Source organism: Mandrillus leucophaeus, unplaced genomic scaffold (assembly GCF_000951045.1).
Source record: "Mandrillus leucophaeus isolate KB7577 unplaced genomic scaffold, Mleu.le_1.0 Scaffold573, whole genome shotgun sequence".
NCBI lineage: Eukaryota > Metazoa > Chordata > Mammalia > Primates > Cercopithecidae > Mandrillus > Mandrillus leucophaeus.
Genome location: NW_012106175.1, coordinates 292,468 through 298,059, shown reverse-complemented (window position 1 = coordinate 298,059; position 5,592 = coordinate 292,468). Strand labels below are relative to the sequence as shown.

Sequence of the window (5,592 nt, the reverse complement as noted above, 5' to 3'; positions counted from 1 at the left end):
AGACAAGGTTTCACCATGTTGGCCAGGACAATCTCTTGACCTCCTGATCCCCCTGCCTTGGCCTCCCAAAGTGCTGGAATTACAGGTGTGAGCCACTGCGCCCGGCTAATTTTTTATTTTTATTTTTTTTTTAGAGATGAGATCTGCTATGTCGTCCAGGCTGTCCTCCAACTCCTGTGCTCAAGCAGTCCTGCTTCCTTAGCCTCTCAAAGCTTTAGGATTACAGGCATGAGCCACTGCACCTGGCCTGTGACTGTTTTCAACTATAAACATATACCTATTCTGTCATTCTTACAACTTTGAATATGGGTAATTTTATCCATTTAATGCATTGATAATGGCTGTGGCATGATCCAGAAGCACACAGTGAACATAAAATGGGGAGGCTTTGATATTTGATACAAATTACTATGGTACAACTGCTCATTCCTGTGTAGATTATTGTTATTTTTAAAATAATACTCTTGCTATATCACCTCATTTCATTATTATGGGTACCTGTTCTACTTGCTTTTTTGACTTCTCATTTCATTTTTACTGTGCCTAGAGAATTTTGTTAGAAGTCTTACCCCTAATTACCTGTTTGAGAATAGGTAAACTTTTATTGAACTTACTGTAATAAGTGGGCTACATCCTACATAATACATTGAGTACGAAGAAAGGGCATGGGGGATTTTTAAAAATGCTTCCTGAATCTGTTCTGTTTTAGTGTGAAATTTATATGTATGTGATTTTGAAATAATTGAGAATTAATAGAAAAGTTAAAAAATAGGCCGGGCACAGTGGCTCATGCCTGTAATCCCAGCACTTTGGGAGGCCTGGGTGGGCAGATAACCTGAGGTCAGGAGGTCCAAGACCAGCCTGTCCAATGTGGCAAAATCCTATCTCTACTAAAACTACAAAAATTAGCTGGGCGTGGTGGCACACACCTGTAATCCCAAGTACTTAGGAGGCTGAGGCAGTAGAATCACTCGAACCCAGAAGATGGAGATTGCAGTGAGCCAAGATTGTACCACTGCACTCCAGCGTGGGTGATAGAGTGAGACTCCATCTCAAAAATAATAATAATAGAGTTGTAGCTGGGTGCAGTGGCTCAAGCCTGTAATCCCAGCACTTTCAGAGCCTGAGGTGGGAGGATTGCTTGAGCCCTGAAGTTTGAGACCAGCCTATACCACATAGTAGACCCCATCCCTACAAAAAAAAAGAAAAATGCTGGGTGTGGTGGCACACGTCTGTAGTCCCAGCTACTCAAGAGGCTGAAGTGGGAGGATCCCTAGAGCCCAGGAGGTCAAGGCTGCAGTGAGCCATGATTGCCCCACTACACTCCAGCTTCGGTGACAAAGACTGTTTAAAAAAAAAAATAGTGTCATGGGTTAAAAGTTATCCTTAAGACTCTTCTATTCTCCAGTAGAAGAAGTATTTATATTAATAAATGAGAATTGTGATTATTAATAAATATTATAAAGATGATAAAGTAATGTGGTAGATAATGACCTAGGTTGCTATCTTAACTGTGAGACTATATAGAATGCCTCTTAGAAGAGGTAACTTTGAGTTAAAACATAAATGTTATGAACAGAAGACCTGGAGGCAGCACATTGCAAACGGAAAGAACAGCATGTACAAGAGCCCTACATTAGGAACAAAATGTGAGGAAGAGAAAATATACCAGTAAGGCTAGAGAGTAGTTGAATGAAGAGGAAAGCAGATGAGGTCAGGGCCTGGCATGTCAGCTTATGCCTGTAATCCCAGCACTTTGAGAGGCTGAAGTGGGTGGATTGCTTGAGCGCAGGAGTTCAAGACCAACATGGTAAAACCCTGTCTCTGCAAAAAAATAACAAAAGTTAGGCAGGCGTGGTGGCACATGCCTGTAGTCTTAGCTACTAGGGAGGCTGAGGTGGGAGGATCCCTAGAGCCTAGGAGGTTGAGGCTGCAGTGAACAGTGATCATGCCGTGGCACAACAGGCTGGGTGACAGAGCAAGACACTGTCTCAAAAACAAACAAAAAAACAAGAAAAGAAAAAAGATGAGGTTAGTTGTAGACAGATACCAGTTCATATAGGGTAGGTTATTTTTAATATCATGTAGGGTCTTAGTAGTTCGTAGTTGTAATGCAGGTAGGGTTACAACAGGAAGCCTTTGGAAGGTTTTAAGCAGATCACTCCGGTGATTTGATTTATGCTGTACAAGGTACATTCTGGTTGATATAGTGCGCATTAATTGTAGAGAGGTAAGATTTGACTTGGGAGGCCAAGGTGGGCCTATCACAAGGTCAGGAGTTCAAGACCAGCCTGGCCAATATGGTGAAACCCCATCTCTACTAAAAACACACAAAAAAAGTAGCTGGGTGTGGTAGCAGGCACCTGTAATCCCAGCCTCTTGGGAGGAGAATTGCTTGAACCTGGGAGGCAGAGGTTGCAGTAAGCTGAGATCGCACCACTGCACTCTAGCCTGGGCGACAGTGAGACTCAAAAAAAAAAGAGGTAAGATTTGAAGTAGAGACGCAGATTTGGAGGGTGTTGGAACAGCATAGCCTCAGCCTCCTGAGTAGCTGGGATTATAGACATATGCCACCGTGCCCAGCTAATTTTTGTATTTTTAGTAGAGATTGGGTTTTGCCATGTTGCCCAGGCTGGTCTTGAACTTATGGGTGCAAGTGATCCTCTGGCCTCCCAAGTAACTGGATTACAGGCTTACATCTCTGTGCCTGGCTTGGTGAGGCTTTTGTTCAGAAGAGACAGGAGGATTTGTATAGCTAGAGGAGAAAAAGTTGACCCTGACCCTGAGAGAAGCAACATGGAATTATGGAGAAAATATCCTTTTTCAAGGGGACTAGTGTTAGAGATCATGGGTTGATGACTTTAGTGAGGTGGTCAGTGCTAAGGTCTTAGTTCCAGAGATGGTAAAAGAATAGGCCCTGTTATTGTGTGTTTGTGTTGATAGTATTTAGGCCCTATTTTGGTTCATTTATTTACTAATCTGTGTATTGCAGTAATAAATTATCCTGGAGTTATAAATACTTCTAAATACAAAAAAACAGTGGAAAATCTCTCTCCCACCTATATCCCTCAGCTGCCCTGTTTCTATTCACACCATTCCTCCAACACTCCACCCCACCCAGGAAACTATTGTTCAGTTTCTCATGTAACCTTCTAGAGTTTCTTTATATAAATAAAGACAATAAAAATACAGATTCTGGGCCCAGCGCAGTGGCTCACGCCTGTAATCCCAGCACTTTGGGAGGCTAAGGTGGGTGGATCATGAGGTCAGGAGTTCAAGACCAGCCTGACCAACATGGTGAAACCCTGTCTTTACTAAAAATACAAAAATTAGCCAGGCTTGGTGTTGCGCGTCTGTAATCCTAGCTACTTGGGAGGCTGAGGCAGGAGAATGGCGCGAACCCGGGAGGCGGAGCTTGCAGTGAGCCGATATTGCGCCACTGCACTCCAGCCTGGGTGACAAAGCGAGACTCTGTCTCAAAAAAAAAAAAAAACAGAAAAAAAAAAACAAAAAATACAGATTCTGGCCAGGTACAATGGCTTGGGCATGTAATCTCAGAACTTTGTTAGGCCAAGGGAGGTGGATCACTTGATCCCAGGAGTTCAAGACCAGTCTGGGCAACGTGGTGAAACCGTCTCTACAAAAAATACAAAAATTAGCCGGGCGTGGTGGTGTGCCTCTGTAGTCCCAGCTACTTGGGAGGCTGAACTGGAGGATCATCTGTGGCCAGGGAGGTCTAGGGTGCAGTGAGCCGCTATTGTGCCACCACAGTCCAGCGTGGGCAACAGGCTGTCTCAAAAACAAAACCAAAAACAGACAGATAAATAAATAACTACAGATTCTTGTTTTTTTCTATCTTTACCCTACAATCCACCAATCTCAAAGGTAGCATATTATAGCTGTTATTTCGCAAATTGGTTTTCCCACCTTCCCCCTTGCACAGTGTGTTTTTCACTTAAGAATAGAGATTTACACAGACAATCTTTCCATAGAGTGTATAGGATTTTTTTTCTTTTTCTTTTTCTTTTTTTTTTTATTTGAGACAGGGTCTATTTCTGTTGCCCAGGCTGGAGTGCAGTGGTGCGATCTTGGTTCACTGTAACCTGGGCCTCCTGGATTCAAGTGGTCTTTCTACCTTGGCCTCTGAGTAACTGGATCACAGGCACATGCCTCCACTCCTGGCCCTGGATTTTATTTTTAGGAGTAGTTTTAGGTTCACAGCAAAGTTGAGCAGGGGTACAGAGAGTTTTCACATACACGCATTACCCTACACAGTCATAACCATACCGACACATACATAGTCTCCCCCGCTATCAACATCCTGAATAAACAAGTTTGTTATTTTTGAGTTCACCAATTTTCTTACTTTTGGAAAAACAATCAGCTTAATGTACTTTGAAATTGTTCTGAAATTTGTTTTATAATGTTCCTCTCATTTAAAAAATTCGTCTTCATCAAAAGACACCTTAAAGAAAGTGAAAACATGACGCACATTTTGGGAAAAATAATTGTAATATATGTAATAGGGAATTAGTGTCCTAACCAGGGCTGGCTTCATGGGTGTGCAATCTGTGCAGTCACGCAGGACCTCTCATTTAGATGGTTCCTGTGCTTAGTTTATTGGTAAGCTGTCACTGTCTTGAAATTCTTAATTTTTGAAAAAGTAGCCCAACATTTTTATTTACTTATTTTAAAATATTTTTATGGTGAAAAATTTATATTTGGAATTTGCCAGCTGAACTCAGTTTAGGTTATTCCAGTTTTGTTGGCAACATTCAAAGTATCATAGTCAAGAATCTGTTGAACATATGCCTTCTCTCTGTCAGATCCGGTCCTGTGTTGACCTGGGCCATGTCAGTGTCCTAGAGCTTCTTCACAGCTTGTTTGATCTGGCGCTTGTTGGCTTTGACATACACAACTAATGCAAGTGTGGTGTGGTCTTCCGTCTTCTCATTGGTCAGGGTTAAGCCTGTTTTTCTTGGGAGTACTCTTCCTAGGATATTTTGGCTGCAGTGTCTTGGGGCAGCCTAAAGGTGGGTAGCATGCAGATATCTTTCAGCAGTGTGTTTTTGGCTTTTGAAGCCTTTGTTTTGGCTTCAGCTTTGGGAGAGGCCGGGCTTCTTTTTTCTCTTTGGTGCCATCTTGGTGAAAAGGCCTCACATTTTTATTTTGCATTGTGCTCTGCAAATTATGTTGTCTGTCCTGGTCCTGAATATATAAAGCCTAATAATTAGAAAAATCCAGTCCAATAAGAAAATGGCCAAAATCTGAGAGCAAAGATCTTCAACCTCATTAGATCTTCAACCTACATCTTTTAAAAAGTGTAGCATTAACAAGCGATTACATATATAAGTAATAAAATTTACCTGACTTAATTTAGGCCATTTAGATTAATACTTTTGTCTTCAACCTTTTTTGTAGTGTATGTTTTAACTGGAAAAAGTCTTCCATGAAAACGTCACTTTTAAAAAATACGTAATGTCATCTGTTTTCCTAAAAGACTGAAATGGGGGTGATCATTCTTAGGTAAGTATCCAATTTTGTATTTGTAATTATTTATATATTGGTTAGAGTATAATTTTTTTTTTTTTT

At 41.4% G+C, this 5,592-nt stretch overlaps 1 protein-coding gene and 1 pseudogene across 1 annotated transcript in view; one reads left to right on the top strand and one right to left on the bottom strand.

Moving 5' to 3' along the window:
* Positions 1-4,862: 4,862 nt before the first annotated feature.
* LOC105552780 overlaps positions 4,863-5,592 on the bottom strand; it is a 21,605-nt pseudogene continuing 20,875 nt past the window's right edge.
* PIK3CB (phosphatidylinositol-4,5-bisphosphate 3-kinase, catalytic subunit beta) overlaps positions 5,422-5,592 on the top strand; it is a 155,416-nt gene continuing 155,245 nt past the window's right edge. The window contains exon 1 of the mRNA XM_011998525.1: positions 5,422-5,526. The gene's annotated coding sequence lies outside the window, so the exon portion shown is untranslated. The remainder of the gene's footprint in view (positions 5,527-5,592) is intronic.